Source organism: Aotus nancymaae, unplaced genomic scaffold (genome assembly GCF_030222135.1).
Source record: "Aotus nancymaae isolate 86718 unplaced genomic scaffold, 86718_ANA_hifiasm-v0.15.2.pri h1tg000094l, whole genome shotgun sequence".
In the NCBI taxonomy this organism is placed as follows: domain Eukaryota; kingdom Metazoa; phylum Chordata; class Mammalia; order Primates; family Aotidae; genus Aotus; species Aotus nancymaae.
Window position 1 is genome coordinate 175,602 of NW_026988509.1, and position 17,356 is coordinate 192,957.

Sequence of the window (17,356 nt, forward strand, 5' to 3'; positions counted from 1 at the left end):
TGACCAGGCTGGTCTCGAACTTGTGTATGCTGTATGCGTGTCACTGTGTGGCATGCCTGAGAAGCCAATTACGAAATTCTATAAAAAAACCAAAACCACAAAAACTAGAGCTGTATCAATGATTACGGTCAGCCGAGAAATACCCTTTACGTGACAAAAAAACCTTTACAAAATACCCTTTACAAAACAAAAAAAAACACTTCTGAGTCAATGTTAAACTTACCAGTAAAAGAGCCTAATTGTAATTACTAAGCTATGGGACATGCACGCAAAAAGCTAAACATAATCTGTGGCTCAAATGAGCCAATCAGATACCTTCCTTAACCTCAACGCAAAGACATGTTGAGTCCCGTTACCTCAAAAATGTCTTGTGTTGTTGATACGACATCCTGCTGACTGTTGTTGGGTCTTGACTCATTCTTCCCGACTTTCTGATCTGTAAAGAGATCCTCCTCCTCTTCCAGGAGAGGGAAGGGACTTGTTTCCTTGGCCGGTTTTGGTTTAGCAGACTGAAAGAGATGGCCGTCACTGCTGGCCTCCCTCAGAGCAGGAAACGTGGGGCTCTTTTCTTTACCTCCCCCTGGAGGGCTGGCAGGATTCTCTGCTATCTTTGCCTTGGGTGTTGTTCTCTCCACGGACTGAGATCCAGTGCCCGCGGAAAAGATGTCCCTAGAGACTTTGCAAAGCTCGGCCTCCCCTCTGGAATGACCCGGAGACTTCGCAAAGGGGCTTCCGTCCACTCCAGGCACAGGACCACCTTCCCAGGGTGCAGTTGCAGCTTCCAGGGCCTCCTCAGTGCTGTCTTCTCCACTGGCTGCTCTGAGCTGTGGCCGACGGCCACTTGGGGAAATGGTACCATCAGCCCACTGCGCAGTGGGTCCCCCGGGGAGGCCCGTGGCCTCAGCCTCGCTTGACTCCTGGGCAGCCAGCCGCCTAGCCGCACGAGTCCGTCGTCTACGCCTCCTCCTCGCCTTGACCCGGCCCTGCAATGGCAAAAAAACACACGCTGATCTGGTGATACGGTGTTCAAACCTACCATGGCAAAGAATCAGTGACTCAAAATATCGTAAGGTTATCTGGCCTACTTCAGTCAAGATGCTATCTAAGAATACACAAGAGGTTATTTCTTAATGATTCCCAAGGAATGAGTTTAACAGCTCCTAGCACTCTAAGACTAAGTCATTCTTAATCCTTTAGCGTTCGCCTCCCCGATTCAAGCGACTGCCCTGCCTTAGCCTCCCAAGTAGCTGGGACTACAGGCGTGCACCACGACACCCAGCTAATTTTTGTATTTTTAGTAGAGACGGGGTTATACCACATTGACCAGGCTGGTCTCGAACTTGTGTATGCTGTATGCGTGTCACTGTGTGGCATGCCTGAGAAGCCAATTACGAAATTCTATTAAAAAACCCAAACCAAAAAAACTAGAGCTGTATCAATGATTACGGTCAGCCGAGAAATACCCTTTACGTGACAAAAAAACCTTTACAAAATACCCTTTACAAAACAAAAAAAAAACACTTCTGAGTCAATGTTAAACTTACCAGTAAAAGAGCCTAATTGTAATTACTAAGCTATGGGACATGCACGCAAAAAGCTAAACATAATCTGTGGCTCAAATGAGCCAATCAGATACCTTCCTTAACCTCAACGCAAAAACATGTTGAGTCCCGTTACCTCAAAAATGTCTTGTGTTGTTGATACGACATCCTGCTGACTGTTGTTGGGTCTTGACTCATTCTTCCCGACTTTCTGATCTGTAAAGAGATCCTCCTCCTCTTCCAGGAGAGGGAAGGGACTTGTTTCCTTGGCCGGTTTTGGTTTAGCAGACTGAAAGAGATGGCCGTCACTGCTGGCCTCCCTCAGAGCAGGAAACGTGGGGCTCTTTTCTTTACCTCCCCCTGGAGGGCTGGCAGGATTCTCTGCTATCTTTGCCTTGGGTGTTGTTCTCTCCACGGACTGAGATCCAGTGCCCGCGGAAAAGATGTCCCTAGAGACTTTGCAAAGCTCGGCCTCCCCTCTGGAATGACCCGGAGACTTCGCAAAGGGGCTTCCGTCCACTCCAGGCACAGGACCACCTTCCCAGGGTGCAGTTGCAGCTTCCAGGGCCTCCTCAGTGCTGTCTTCTCCACTGGCTGCTCTGAGCTGTGGCCGACGGCCACTTGGGGAAATGGTACCATCAGCCCACTGCGCAGTGGGTCCCCCGGGGAGGCCCGTGGCCTCAGCCTCGCTTGACTCCTGGGCAGCCAGCCGCCTAGCCGCACGAGTCCGTCGTCTACGCCTCCTCCTCGCCTTGACCCGGCCCTGCAATGGCAAAAAAACACACGCTGATCTGGTGATACGGTGTTCAAACCTACCATGGCAAAGAATCAGTGACTCAAAATATCGTAAGGTTATCTGGCCTACTTCAGTCAAGATGCTATCTAAGAATACACAAGAGGTTATTTCTTAATGATTCCCAAGGAATGAGTTTAACAGCTCCTAGCACTCTAAGACTAAGTCATTCTTAATCCTTTAGCGTTCGCCTCCCCGATTCAAGCGATTGCCCTGCCTTAGCCTCCCAAGTAGCTGGGACTACAGGCGTGCACCACGACACCCAGCTAATTTTTGTATTTTTAGTAGAGACGGGGTTATACCACATTGACCAGGCTGGTCTCGAACTTGTGTATGCTGTATGCGTGTCACTGTGTGGCATGCCTGAGAAGCCAATTACGAAATTCTATAAAAAAACCAAAACCACAAAAACTAGAGCTGTATCAATGATTGCGGTCAGCCGAGAAATACCCTTTACGTGACAAAAAAACCTTTACAAAATACCCTTTACAAAACAAAAAAAAAACACTTCTGAGTCAATGTTAAACTTACCAGTAAAAGAGCCTAATTGTAATTACTAAGCTATGGGACATGCACGCAAAAAGCTAAACATAATCTGTGGCTCAAATGAGCCAATCAGATACCTTCCTTAACCTCAACGCAAAAACATGTTGAGTCCCGTTACCTCAAAAATGTCTTGTGTTGTTGATACGACATCCTGCTGACTGTTGTTGGGTCTTGACTCATTCTTCCCGACTTTCTGATCTGTAAAGAGATCCTCCTCCTCTTCCAGGAGAGGGAAGGGACTTGTTTCCTTGGCCGGTTTTGGTTTAGCAGACTGAAAGAGATGGCCGTCACTGCTGGCCTCCCTCAGAGCAGGAAACGTGGGGCTCTTTTCTTTACCTCCCCCTGGAGGGCTGGCAGGATTCTCTGCTATCTTTGCCTTGGGTGTTGTTCTCTCCACGGACTGAGATCCAGTGCCCGCGGAAAAGATGTCCCTAGAGACTTTGCAAAGCTCGGCCTCCCCTCTGGAATGACCCGGAGACTTCGCAAAGGGGCTTCCGTCCACTCCAGGCACAGGACCACCTTCCCAGGGTGCAGTTGCAGCTTCCAGGGCCTCCTCAGTGCTGTCTTCTCCACTGGCTGCTCTGAGCTGTGGCCGACGGCCATTTGGGGAAATGGTACCATCAGCCCACTGCGCAGTGGGTCCCCCGGGGAGGCCCGTGGCCTCAGCCTCGCTTGACTCCTGGGCAGCCAGCCGCCTAGCCGCACGAGTCCGTCGTCTACGCCTCCTCCTCGCCTTGACCCGGCCCTGCAATGGCAAAAAAACACACGCTGATCTGGTGATACGGTGTTCAAACCTACCATGGCAAAGAATCAGTGACTCAAAATATCGTAAGGTTATCTGGCCTACTTCAGTCAAGATGCTATCTAAGAATACACAAGAGGTTATTTCTTAATGATTCCCAAGGAATGAGTTTAACAGCTCCTAGCACTCTAAGACTAAGTCATTCTTAATCCTTTAGCGTTCGCCTCCCCGATTCAAGCGATTGCCCTGCCTTAGCCTCCCAAGTAGCTGGGACTACAGGCGTGCACCACGACACCCAGCTAATTTTTGTATTTTTAGTAGAGACGGGGTTATACCACATTGACCAGGCTGGTCTCGAACTTGTGTATGCTGTATGCGTGTCACTGTGTGGCATGCCTGAGAAGCCAATTACGAAATTCTATAAAAAAACCAAAACCACAAAAACTAGAGCTGTATCAATGATTGCGGTCAGCCGAGAAATACCCTTTACGTGACAAAAAAACCTTTACAAAATACCCTTTACAAAACAAAAAAAAAACACTTCTGAGTCAATGTTAAACTTACCAGTAAAAGAGCCTAATTGTAATTACTAAGCTATGGGACATGCACGCAAAAAGCTAAACATAATCTGTGGCTCAAATGAGCCAATCAGATACCTTCCTTAACCTCAACGCAAAAACATGTTGAGTCCCGTTACCTCAAAAATGTCTTGTGTTGTTGATACGACATCCTGCTGACTGTTGTTGGGTCTTGACTCATTCTTCCCGACTTTCTGATCTGTAAAGAGATCCTCCTCCTCTTCCAGGAGAGGGAAGGGACTTGTTTCCTTGGCCGGTTTTGGTTTAGCAGACTGAAAGAGATGGCCGTCACTGCTGGCCTCCCTCAGAGCAGGAAACGTGGGGCTCTTTTCTTTACCTCCCCCTGGAGGGCTGGCAGGATTCTCTGCTATCTTTGCCTTGGGTGTTGTTCTCTCCACGGACTGAGATCCAGTGCCCGCGGAAAAGATGTCCCTAGAGACTTTGCAAAGCTCGGCCTCCCCTCTGGAATGACCCGGAGACTTCGCAAAGGGGCTTCCGTCCACTCCAGGCACAGGACCACCTTCCCAGGGTGCAGTTGCAGCTTCCAGGGCCTCCTCAGTGCTGTCTTCTCCACTGGCTGCTCTGAGCTGTGGCCGACGGCCATTTGGGGAAATGGTACCATCAGCCCACTGTGCAGTGGGTCCCCCGGGGAGGCACGTGGCCTCAGCCTCGCTTGACTCCTGGGCAGCCAGCCGCCTAGCCGCACGAGTCCGTCGTCTACGCCTCCTCCTCGCCTTGACCCGGCCCTGCAATGGCAAAAAAACACACGCCGATCTGGTGATACGGTGTTCAAACCTACCATGGCAAAGAATCAGTGACTCAAAATATCGTAAGGTTATCTGGCCTACTTCAGTCAAGATGCTATCTAAGAATACACAAGAGGTTATTTCTTAATGATTCCCAAGGAATGAGTTTAACAGCTCCTAGCACTCTAAGACTAAGTCATTCTTAATCCTTTAGCGTTCGCCTCCCCGATTCAAGCGATTGCCCTGCCTTAGCCTCCCAAGTAGCTGGGACTACAGGCGTGCACCACGACACCCAGCTAATTTTTGTATTTTTAGTAGAGACGGGGTTATACCACATTGACCAGGCTGGTCTCGAACTTGTGTATGCTGTATGCGTGTCACTGTGTGGCATGCCTGAGAAGCCAATTACGAAATTCTATAAAAAAACCAAAACCACAAAAACTAGAGCTGTATCAATGATTGCGGTCAGCCGAGAAATACCCTTTACGTGACAAAAAAACCTTTACAAAATACCCTTTACAAAACAAAAAAAAAACACTTCTGAGTCAATGTTAAACTTACCAGTAAAAGAGCCTAATTGTAATTACTAAGCTATGGGACATGCACGCAAAAAGCTAAACATAATCTGTGGCTCAAATGAGCCAATCAGATACCTTCCTTAACCTCAACGCAAAAACATGTTGAGTCCCGTTACCTCAAAAATGTCTTGTGTTGTTGATACGACATCCTGCTGACTGTTGTTGGGTCTTGACTCATTCTTCCCGACTTTCTGATCTGTAAAGAGATCCTCCTCCTCTTCCAGGAGAGGGAAGGGACTTGTTTCCTTGGCCGGTTTTGGTTTAGCAGACTGAAAGAGATGGCTGTCACTGCTGGCCTCCCTCAGAGCAGGAAACGTGGGGCTCTTTTCTTTACCTCCCCCTGGAGGGCTGGCAGGATTCTCTGCTATCTTTGCCTTGGGTGTTGTTCTCTCCACGGACTGAGATCCAGTGCCCGCGGAAAAGATGTCCCTAGAGACTTTGCAAAGCTCGGCCTCCCCTCTGGAATGACCCGGAGACTTCGCAAAGGGGCTTCCGTCCACTCCAGGCACAGGACCACCTTCCCAGGGTGCAGTTGCAGCTTCCAGGGCCTCCTCAGTGCTGTCTTCTCCACTGGCTGCTCTGAGCTGTGGCCGACGGCCATTTGGGGAAATGGTACCATCAGCCCACTGCGCAGTGGGTCCCCCGGGGAGGCCCGTGGCCTCAGCCTCGCTTGACTCCTGGGCAGCCAGCCGCCTAGCCGCACGAGTCCGTCGTCTACGCCTCCTCCTCGCCTTGACCCGGCCCTGCAATGGCAAAAAAACACACGCTGATCTGGTGATACGGTGTTCAAACCTACCATGGCAAAGAATCAGTGACTCAAAATATCGTAAGGTTATCTGGCCTACTTCAGTCAAGATGCTATCTAAGAATACACAAGAGGTTATTTCTTAATGATTCCCAAGGAATGAGTTTAACAGCTCCTAGCACTCTAAGACTAAGTCATTCTTAATCCTTTAGCGTTCGCCTCCCCGATTCAAGCGATTGCCCTGCCTTAGCCTCCCAAGTAGCTGGGACTACAGGCGTGCACCACGACACCCAGCTAATTTTTGTATTTTTAGTAGAGACGGGGTTATACCACATTGACCAGGCTGGTCTCGAACTTGTGTATGCTGTATGCGTGTCACTGTGTGGCATGCCTGAGAAGCCAATTATGAAATTCTATAAAAAAACCAAAACCACAAAAACTAGAGCTGTATCAATGATTACGGTCAGCCGAGAAATACCCTTTACGTGACAAAAAAACCTTTACAAAATACCCTTTACAAAACAAAAAAAAAAACACTTCTGAGTCAATGTTAAACTTACCAGTAAAAGAGCCTAATTGTAATTACTAAGCTATGGGACATGCACGCAAAAAGCTAAACATAATCTGTGGCTCAAATGAGCCAATCAGATACCTTCCTTAACCTCAACGCAAAAACATGTTGAGTCCCGTTACCTCAAAAATGTCTTGTGTTGTTGATACGACATCCTGCTGACTGTTGTTGGGTCTTGACTCATTCTTCCCGACTTTCTGATCTGTAAAGAGATCCTCCTCCTCTTCCAGGAGAGGGAAGGGACTTGTTTCCTTGGCCGGTTTTGGTTTAGCAGACTGAAAGAGATGGCCGTCACTGCTGGCCTCCCTCAGAGCAGGAAACGTGGGGCTCTTTTCTTTACCTCCCCCTGGAGGGCTGGCAGGATTCTCTGCTATCTTTGCCTTGGGTGTTGTTCTCTCCACGGACTGAGATCCAGTGCCCGTGGAAAAGATGTCCCTAGAGACTTTGCAAAGCTCGGCCTCCCCTCTGGAATGACCCGGAGACTTCGCAAAGGGGCTTCCGTCCACTCCAGGCACAGGACCACCTTCCCAGGGTGCAGTTGCAGCTTCCAGGGCCTCCTCAGTGCTGTCTTCTCCACTGGCTGCTCTGAGCTGTGGCCGACGGCCATTTGGGGAAATGGTACCATCAGCCCACTGCGCAGTGGGTCCCCCGGGGAGGCCCGTGGCCTCAGCCTCGCTTGACTCCTGGGCAGCCAGCCGCCTAGCCGCACGAGTCCGTCGTCTACGCCTCCTCCTCGCCTTGACCCGGCCCTGCAATGGCAAAAAAACACACGCCGATCTGGTGATACGGTGTTCAAACCTACCATGGCAAAGAATCAGTGACTCAAAATATCGTAAGGTTATCTGGCCTACTTCAGTCAAGATGCTATCTAAGAATACACAAGAGGTTATTTCTTAATGATTCCCAAGGAATGAGTTTAACAGCTCCTAGCACTCTAAGACTAAGTCATTCTTAATCCTTTAGCGTTCGCCTCCCCGATTCAAGCGATTGCCCTGCCTTAGCCTCCCAAGTAGCTGGGACTACAGGCGTGCACCACGACACCCAGCTAATTTTTGTATTTTTAGTAGAGACGGGGTTATACCACATTGACCAGGCTGGTCTCGAACTTGTGTATGCTGTATGCGTGTCACTGTGTGGCATGCCTGAGAAGCCAATTACGAAATTCTATAAAAAAACCAAAACCACAAAAACTAGAGCTGTATCAATGATTACGGTCAGCCGAGAAATACCCTTTACGTGACAAAAAAACCTTTACAAAATACCCTTTACAAAACAAAAAAAAAACACTTCTGAGTCAATGTTAAACTTACCAGTAAAAGAGCCTAATTGTAATTACTAAGCTATGGGACATGCACGCAAAAAGCTAAACATAATCTGTGGCTCAAATGAGCCAATCAGATACCTTCCTTAACCTCAACGCAAAAACATGTTGAGTCCCGTTACCTCAAAAATGTCTTGTGTTGTTGATACGACATCCTGCTGACTGTTGTTGGGTCTTGACTCATTCTTCCCGACTTTCTGATCTGTAAAGAGATCCTCCTCCTCTTCCAGGAGAGGGAAGGGACTTGTTTCCTTGGCCGGTTTTGGTTTAGCAGACTGAAAGAGATGGCCGTCACTGCTGGCCTCCCTCAGAGCAGGAAACGTGGGGCTCTTTTCTTTACCTCCCCCTGGAGGGCTGGCAGGATTCTCTGCTATCTTTGCCTTGGGTGTTGTTCTCTCCACGGACTGAGATCCAGTGCCCGCGGAAAAGATGTCCCTAGAGACTTTGCAAAGCTCGGCCTCCCCTCTGGAATGACCCGGAGACTTCGCAAAGGGGCTTCCGTCCACTCCAGGCACAGGACCACCTTCCCAGGGTGCAGTTGCAGCTTCCAGGGCCTCCTCAGTGCTGTCTTCTCCACTGGCTGCTCTGAGCTGTGGCCGACGGCCATTTGGGGAAATGGTACCATCAGCCCACTGCGCAGTGGGTCCCCCGGGGAGGCCCGTGGCCTCAGCCTCGCTTGACTCCTGGGCAGCCAGCCGCCTAGCCGCACGAGTCCGTCGTCTACGCCTCCTCCTCGCCTTGACCCGGCCCTGCAATGGCAAAAAAACACACGCCGATCTGGTGATACGGTGTTCAAACCTACCATGGCAAAGAATCAGTGACTCAAAATATCGTAAGGTTATCTGGCCTACTTCAGTCAAGATGCTATCTAAGAATACACAAGAGGTTATTTCTTAATGATTCCCAAGGAATGAGTTTAACAGCTCCTAGCACTCTAAGACTAAGTCATTCTTAATCCTTTAGCGTTCGCCATTTTTTAATCTTTCCAGGGCCGTTTCAGTTCCGTTTCAGAGAAAAAGCTTCATCTGTTGCTGGAAACCTGGAGAGTAGGCACGTTGCTGCTATGTTTCTCAGAACCCCTCCCTTGGCCCCTACTGTGCCCTCAATATAAACCTGGGTATCTTTCAAAACAAGAAGGAATCAGGGGGAATTCTGGTGCTAACTTTTGTTGGGGGGCTAGTCTAAATTCAGCCTCCAGGAGCAGGGAGAAATGTAAGACAATAAAAACAGGTAATCTAAGGTGCTGTTTTCTTCAAGTCATTAAATTCAAATGTTAAATATTCCACATAAGAAATATGGCTTAGAAATCAGAACTTTTAATATAGTCTCAAAACATGAATCACTTAGTAGCAATGACCCAGCGATAGTTTATGCTATTTTCCAAAATACACAAACAAGTGGAATTTTGAGAAGCTACGATCCACTTTGAGCAAAGTATGATTACGTTTGCCAACTTCAGGGGAATTTCATAATTTCATTTGCCAATTGATACTTGACCAAAAAAAAAAAAAAAAGCCAATAAAAAATGTAATAAAAGGAAGGATGTTTTATTTTCTACAAGGAAACAGATCTGGAAACATCTGAAATGAATCTGTTTGCCAGGGTTAGGTCATTCTGTCCTGTCACTTACTTGGAGATCAGCTAAGGATTTCGAGAGAAGGGAGAAAGAAAAAAAAAGGTTACTACTAGTAAAAAAACTCTGTCTCAAGAAAAAAAATGTTACTACTAGTAACTTTCATAAGCTAGTTTACTGTTCATTACTAGCTTACAGAACTACGATTGATTTTCACATACTGATCTTACATCCTGCAATCTTAATAAATTTAGTTAGTTCCAATAGTCTTTTTGTAGATTCCTTAAGATGTTCTATATAAAAGATCACACCATCTGCAGATACAGATTGCTTTACTTTACTTCTTCTTTCCAATCTGAATGCCTTTTCTTCATTTTCTCACCTAAGTGCCCTGCTTAGAATCCCCAGTACGAGGTTGACTAGAATTTCCTAGAGTGGACATCATTGTGTAATTCATGATCTTAGGATTGAAAAGCATGCACTCTCTCACCATTAAGTATGATATCAGCTGTGCGATTTTACAGATGCCCTTTATTGAGTTCATTAATTTCCCTCCTATGCCTAATTTACTGAGTGCTTTTTATCATGAAAAGGTTTGGATTTTATTAAATGCTTTTTCTGCATCTGTTGAGATGATCATGTACCTTTTAATTCTGCATTTTATTGATACAGTGTATTATATCATCTGTATTGATATAACATCAGTTGATTTTTAGACGTCACTTCTCATGGTGTGCAATCCTTTTTACATTTTTGCTGGATTGGGTTTAGTAGTATTTTGTTGAGGATTTCGGCATCTACATTCATAAAGGGTATCTGTAGTTTTCTGGTAATGTCTCTGCCTAGTTTTAATATCAGGGTCATACTAATCTCACAGAATGACCATCACCTATTTTTATTAATACAATTTATTGGAACACAGTCATGCCCAACCATCTTCATCTTTCCTAGGGCTGCTTTCATGCTATCAATGTCAGAGCTAGGCAGTTATGAGAGAGCCCGTATGATCTACAAAAGCTAAAATAGTCATTAAGAGACCCTTTACAGAAAGAGTTTGTTGACATCCGATCAGTATGAAACGTCCATCTACAACACATATTTCTTAAAGTGAATGTTAGAAATACTTAACTGCACAGATTCAGCCTAATTTCTTTTTCCTGTTGCTTATATCCCATAACTGGTCAAGGGGCAAAGCTTTGCTAGAAGGAACAACAAGGTCTGTAAATTCCAGAAGAGGTGGGTAAAATTCTAATCCCCTATCCCAACATTGCTACTTGAGGTAAGAGTTCTTGATTAAGATTCCCAAATACATAAATGACTGCAGAGAATCATTAACATGCTGCACTGAAGGCTAAGATTCCTTTAGAAACTCACATGACAGAATGATCACCATGAGATGAGAGTCTTTTATCTCGTCTAGAGATTTGAACCACTACTGCTTTTTGCTCACCTTTCCTACTTCTTTCTGTGGAGCTTGGATAGTGTTTTGATCTTCCATTTTATCATCTTCCTCATCAAACAAGCTAAGAACAGCTCTGGTTCTAGCCTTGGTTCCTTTGTCCAATGGGGATGATGAAGAAAATAAATCAGAATGTTTGACTGCTTCCTGAGCAGATCTAGTCAAAAGTCCTTCCTGAAAATGAAAATAATAAGGGAAAGAAAATAAGTAACACTTGGAAATGCAAATCCTACATGGAGCCTGCCAAGCTTCTCATTAATTCAGTAACTGCCACATTTGCATGATTCAAGGCACAGTCAATCACATTTGCTCCCAAGTAACAAAACACTGAGGTCAGTTCTTGATTGGCTGCTCCAAGAGACAGTTTTATACAATCATCCATAGCCAAAGATCATTTTTCCAAGCAGTTTAAGACCATGGGTCCCTCTCTGCTACCAAGTGACAGGACAGCTATAATCCTGATGCACATTGGTTGCTCTGGAGCTACGAAGAACTTCTAAGTGGCAAAGATAACACAAATGCCAATCATTGGGAGTGGACCATGAATTCCTAGCATTTAATACATAAGCTCCAAGGAGGAAATCTAAAGGGCAAAATCAGACCCTTGAATTGCAGAAGGCTTTACACTGTATATGCAATTCAAGAAGAACCTCTTAAGTAATTCTAAAAGGCAACATTCATTCATTCAACAGGTAGCACATTTCAGGTAAGAAACGATTGATTATGAGGTACATTCCGATTTCAGAGTACCCAAACTATTCAAAAAATGCTCCTTTGAAGAAATACATAATTTATAACAGAGTGCGTACCATGTGCAAGGTAATATGCCAAGTACTACAGATAAAATGGTGAGCAAAACAAACCTGGCCCAATCTGCAAGGGGCTTACACTCAGTGAGGGAGAAGGCAGCACAGCAACCAGCCAGTCAAGTGTGGACCACAATCGGAATAGGACTGGGGTCCTCACACAGCCACTGGGAAGAGAATGTCATGCAGGAACACAAGTACAAATAAAATGCTCCTATCACTGTAGCTCCAAGGAGCCTCAGCAGGAAATGCAAATGCAATGCTCTTCACACAGGCTCTGGGAGATACTAGACCTAAGCAGCTGGACACACAGCATATAAGAAAAGTTAGAGAAAGAGAGGAGGCCTATAGAGACTGCAGGAAACCACACGGCTGAATGGCCAAGCATGGCCAGCAGCATTACCCACAGGCTTCCTGCAAAAGATGGCAGACTGTCCAGGACACGAAAGCTAGTGTTTTAGAAAGAGTACAAATTTTAGTCTACTCTGTAATTCCTTGCCAACACCATCTGAAAGTAAAAGGATGCTGGGCCAGGCATGGTGGCTCACACCTGCAATCCCAGCACTCTGGGAGGCGGATCACAAGGTCAAGAGATCGAGACCATCCTGGCCAACATGGTGAAACCCCGTCTCTACTAAAAACATGAAAATTAGCCGGTCATGGTGGCGCACACCTGTAGTCCCAGCTGCTCAGGAGGCTGAGACAGGAGAATCTCAAACCCGGGAGGTAGAGGTTGCAGTGAGCCCAGATCTCATCACTGCACTCCGGCCTAGTGACAGAGTGAGACTTCGTCTCAAAAAACAAAAAAAGTAAAAGGATGCTAACTAACAACTCCTTAAAACTGACTGACTTTTTTTTTTTGAGACGGAGTCTTGCTCTTTTGCCAGGCCGGAGTGCAGTGGCATGATCTCGGCTCACTGCAACTTCCGTCTCCCGGATTCAAGCGATTCTCCTGCCTCAGCCTCCTGAGTAGCTGCGACTACAGGTGTGTGCCACCACACCTGGCTAATTTTTTGTATTTCGGTACACATGGGGTTTCACCATGGCCAGCATGGTCTCAATATCCTGACCTCATGATCTGCCTGCCTCAGCCTCCCATAGTGCTGGGATTACAGGCGTGAGCCACCATGCCCAGCCTAAAACTGACATTTAAATTCAAGTACAGCTGGGGACCAAAGGAGAACCAAGGGTAACAGGAACGCTGCACAGAAGAGAACAAGTTAGAAAGGCAATGATGCCATGACATGACAGTAACTGCAGAGACAGTGGCAGCCACACCGCAGCGTACATGTGTCCTGTAGAAGGACCAGGAGGAAAGGCCCTGCAGAGGCTTCCTGCACCAGGGGGACACAGACTCCTTGTCTGTGTTTTCAAATCGGCCTACAAATATGCCATTTATTTTCTGTGGTCAAAAAACTTAAGGGGTTGTGTGTGTTTAAAACAACACATGAGAGACAAATGTATTCAAGTATACGAGAGAAAAAAGTCCACCTTTTCTGACTCGGCCACATCAGTTCTCCCAAATTCTGATGATTCCTTGGCACTCTCAACCTTCTTATCCACAGGCTTCCCTCCAAGTGGTGCCGCCTCCTCTTCTTCATTGCTAAACAGCAAAGGTGGTGCCTCAGAGACGATCTCTTTTTTCTACCAAAAGAAGAGCACACAACATCCACAACAATAAAAAAGTGTGTCTGGTGAGCATGGCCATATTCAGAACAAGCCCAAACCATCCTCTTAGGGCTTCAGCTAAATGTGGTGGTGGAAGAGAAGACAGGATAGTGAAGACGGCACCAAAAGGGAGAAGCAACAAATATCACCACCCGGGACTTATGGACAGGGTACTTCATGCATCACCTGCATCGGTCTACTTGTGTCTGTCAACCCCTACGCCTCCCTCACTCAGATCCTTACCTCTGCCATCAGACGATTATGAGTCTCTCTCTCTGTCTCACTCCTGTGATATTTCAACTAGAAGACATCATCCAGAGTTGTCTTGATAAAACACAACTACTGGATCATGTCCTCTCCCACCCGAAACCTGCACTCCTTGAAGCAAATGACACTCAGCAGACACCCCATTCTTCCCTCTACTCATGTGCTTGCTATTCCTTAAAGTCACTGCAAACTTTCAAACTTCCATACCACACTGCCCTCAATGTCCGTAGAAACAAATCTTCCTCATCCTTCAAGCCCTGCTCAGACATCACGCACGGTCTTTCTGTTCCCATCAGTTGCTTTGTTGAATAAACATAGTATTTATCTCTCCACCTGACCCTTCCTTGACTTTCTTCCTAACTAACTGCTAGCACACATCTGTTTATCCGTTCATCTGAAAGGACTACACACTGTATTTCCGTGGCCAGACCCAGCGTTTTACACCAACTGAGTGCTCAATACAAGTCTGCAAGCACTTGAGCCCATTTCTCATCTCATCTTATCAGGGAGGCAGGAATTTGAGGGACTAGGAAACTGAGGTTCATGACTGACCTGGAATTCATGGCATCTTTGGGGCAAGTGACTTATCAACAAGTTCTTGAGAAAAAAACTAAAGCTCTACTATAGTATAGTATAGATACAAATCTTACCATATGACACGAGAAAGTGTGCTTTGAGGCAATGCCTAAATCAAGTTCGGAAGGCAGATTTGGGAAACTAAGGAAGGGCACTGCTCATCATGATTTTAAAATGTGATGAAAGAAGAATGAACAGAGCAAGGGGATTTTCAGTTATTGTCAGGAAGAGATCATTCAAGTGCAAAACCATTTGAACTGGAAGATCATGAAGAATTTCAGAAGAGATCAGGCAACACTGAAGTGATTGAAGGAAAAGGCTTTTGTGGAACACGCTGCACTCACTGAAAACTATATAAAAATTCAATACAACTAGTTGATAAGGGAGATTTTTTAAAAAGAGACTTAAGTACGGCATATCATATTCTTCCTTCATGTATAACTAAGGTCCTAAACCACAGAAAATGCTACCCAAAATACTAGTTTTAATTTTCTTGAAAACAAGCTAACTCCTCATCCTTGTCATGAAGTTTATTTTCTGTTTTTCTTTTTTTTGAGACGGAGTCTCGCCCTGTTCCCCAGGCTGGAGTGCAGTGGCACAATCTCGGCTCATTGCAACCTCCATCTCCCAGGTTCAAGCAATTCTGCTGCCTCAGCCCCCCCGGTAGCTGGGATTACAGGCGTGCATCACCACACCCAGCTAATTTTTGTATTTTTAGTAGAGATGGAGTTTCACTATGTTGGCCAGTCTGATCTCACACTCCTGACCTCAGGTGATCCATCTGCCTCAGCCTCCCAAAGTGCTGGGATTACAGGCGTGAGCCACCATGCCTGCCCAAATTTACTTTCTTGATAGGTATCAGAAAATAAGGAAAGTATGAAGGAAAAAAATGTAATGGTCTAAAATGGCTGCATCTTGGCCACATGGGTAACAGAAACTGGGCCTATGAATGAAAGCTGAACCTCACCTGCAAGGCCAGAGCCTGTCAAATACCTCCCTGACATGTACCGATTACAACCTGCCTATAGGATGAAACACAAAGGCAGCACAGAATCAACCATCCCTCTCCTGACCCTGAGTCCCCCTACGTACTCATTAGGGTAAAAGGCTAATGAGTAAAATACGTTAACCACATATTTACTTTATCTTATATACAGTGTCACTGAGCACCAATCAGAACTGCTGAGGATGTCACCTTTGTTTCACTGCCCCCTTCTTCCATTTTCTATGTAACAGAAATGTATACATGCCGTGTCTTGTGTGGCCCACTCCGGGACACGTTCTCAGTTTGTGCAGATCTCATTCCTGGGCTAGCAGATCACAAGCTTGGCTCAGAACAAAACTCATATTACATTTCTTTAAGTTCTCCTGCTTCTTGTTTAGTCTTTTGGTCAACAGAGAATTATAACTAAGTCACACTTAACTTACACTAAAATATCTCTAAAAAAATATCTTTTATTAACTGTTGTCTAAAGATGATTATATTTCACAAATAATCAAAAATGTGCAGACTATTCAGCTGCTTAACTTGTGTGTCTTGACCTCTTGTTTTATTTAATAATCAAAATTACCATAGGCTGAAAGAAGTTTTACAGCTCCAGAGCCTGCAAAATTTATTGCTCATTTATCCCTCCAGTATAGGTTTTTTATAATTTACAAAGAAAAACCAATCAGTTAATTTTGAAACTTTCCATTTTTTTCCTTTTTTAATCTTTTTGATTTCACTCCCGCTACTTAGGCTAAAGTGCAATAGCGCAATCTCGGCTCAACGCAACCTCCACCTCTGGGTTCAAGCAATTCTCCTGCCTCAGCCTCCTGAGTAACTGGGCTTACAGGCATGAATCACCACACCCAGCTAATTTTGTATTTTTAGTAGAGACAGTATTTCTTCATGTTGGTCAGCCTAGCCTCGAACTTCTGACCTCACGTGATCCACCCACCTCAGCCTCCCAAAGTGCTGGGATTACAGGCATGAGCCACTGCACTGGGCGGAAGCTTTCCATTTTTCTAATCACAACTTAATATGACTTAGTCACAGATGATGGCACTGCTGACTGCAAATCCACTTAGTAACTTCATAGTCTTACCTCCGGCTTCCGTGTTCTTTCTCTGTCAAGGAGAGAAAGAGGCAAACCCACGTGGTCCTGTGCCAAAGTGCAAAGAGCAAAGTAGTATTTGGTGTAAGTGCTGGCAGGAACTTGGACATTATAATCAATTAGCTTCAAGAACTGCCTTTCCAACTCATTCCTGGGGAAGGAGAAACACAACAAAATCAACACAGGACCATGTTAGTTCACTGGGCCAGCTTCAAAAACATCATTCTCATGTAAGAAATGTGGTAAAGCCATCCCGTGCTCTAGTTTATTAGAACGCATGAAAGAACTCACACTGGAAAGAACGCTTTCAATCGAAGAAATACAAGAAAGCATGCAACTTTCCCAGCTCTCTTTGAAAATAGAAAAAACTTGTATTGGAAAAAAACATGGATATAAAAAATGTGTCAATACACTTGATTTTCTATTTCTGTGAAGAATGTCATTGTTTTTGCAGACTTGTGGAGGTACTACATTGGTGGTCTCGGATAAGACCTGGAGGAATTCTCTGTATTAGCAAACAGGCTCCCTTCTTCCCTTACTTTCCCACAAATGAAGTCTGTCTCTCTGTGCTACGCTGCCTGGAGCTGGGAGAGGAGCGATACAAGCACCCCTGTGGCCACGACCTCTGGAACAGCACTAGGTCTGTCCAGATGGCACTAGGTCTGAAGTCGACACAGCATTGTGACTGCACAAGGCCCACTGTAAAATCTACCTGCTGCCACTTATGTCACTCAAGGCCCCGGGGCTCTA

General features: G+C 45.8%; 1 long non-coding RNA gene across 1 annotated transcript; it reads right to left on the reverse strand.

Moving 5' to 3' along the window:
- Nucleotides 1–8,694: 8,694 nt before the first annotated feature.
- On the reverse strand, nt 8,695–13,577 carry LOC135271856 (uncharacterized). Its single transcript, XR_010339986.1, has 3 exons — nt 13,491–13,577; nt 11,185–11,367; nt 8,695–8,910 (listed from the first exon to the last, which is right to left on the reverse strand). It is a non-coding gene; the product is annotated as an uncharacterized LOC135271856 (long non-coding RNA).
- Nucleotides 13,578–17,356: the final 3,779 nt, after the last annotated feature.